General features: G+C 45.1%; 1 non-coding gene across 1 annotated transcript; it reads left to right on the forward strand.

The window, feature by feature from the left end:
* The first annotated feature begins 435 nt into the window (after positions 1–435).
* Positions 436–517, forward strand: TRNAS-GGA. The gene has a single exon. It is a non-coding gene; the product is annotated as a tRNA-Ser (tRNA).
* Positions 518–1,046: the final 529 nt, after the last annotated feature.

Raw genomic sequence — 1,046 nt, forward strand, 5'->3', positions numbered from 1 at the left:
AAATATTTACAATGTAAGAATTTAATTTAAAAAAGTCACTGATACCAAGAAACCAGAAAACCTCAAACTAAAGAACAGATACCAATACCAAGATAATACAAATGACGGAATTATCTGGAAGTTCACGGTTCACGTATTGCTGAAGCCTGGCTTGGAGAATTGTGAGCATTACTTTGAATGTGGAGTAGTTCCTCTCGGCCCGCAGGCTTTTACGAAGTCTTTATTTCTTGCAAATCCTGAAGGCTGATCTGGTTGGTATAAAGTCCCCGGGAGCTTCCTTCTTTTGTTGTAATATGTGGATGATTTGCTTCTTTGCTCCCCTTCTTAAGCCTCCTTACAGGAAAATGGCATCCACTTGAGAAAACTTTTGACCTGTTACTAGACACTTGTGTGCCAGCTCTACATAGGTCTCACTGCCATAACCAATCACCAGCAGTAGTCGTGGCCGAGCGGTTAAGGCGGTGGACTGGAAATCCATTGGGGTCTCCCCGCGCAGGTTCGAATCCTGCCGACTACGGCAAGTCAACGTTTTGACACACGTTTATTTCTTCAACGTTTTGACACACGTTTATTTCTTCAACGTTTTGACACATGTTTATTTCTTCAACGTTTTGACATACGTGTTTATTTCTCTTTTGCAGGCGTCTCTGCAGACCATTTAAAGAATTTATGAATGGCGGGGATACGACTGGGACCCCAAGGGGGATAGACGAGGAGGACATGACACACCTAGGGAGTCGGGCGATTGTGGTTACAACCTGAGTCCGGGAGGAGTGGGAGTCGCGACAAAACCCTTCAGACAATGGCCAACAGGAAGGCCAGTAGCGCAATGGACAACGCTGACTTGACAGGTCATCTAATCCAAACTCTTCCTGTATCATTTCTTCTTCTTTATAAATTTATTTACTCTGGGCTGTGTCAGCTCTTAGCTGTGACATGCAGGATCTTTCATTGCAGCACGCAGAATTCTCTCCAGTGGTAGCACAGGGGCTCCAGAGTGCGTGGGCTCTCTTACTTTCCCTGTGGGATGCGAGATCTTAGTTTCC

Source organism: Bison bison, unplaced genomic scaffold (assembly GCF_000754665.1).
Source record: "Bison bison bison isolate TAMUID 2011002044 unplaced genomic scaffold, Bison_UMD1.0 scf7180017855203, whole genome shotgun sequence".
NCBI lineage: Eukaryota > Metazoa > Chordata > Mammalia > Artiodactyla > Bovidae > Bison > Bison bison.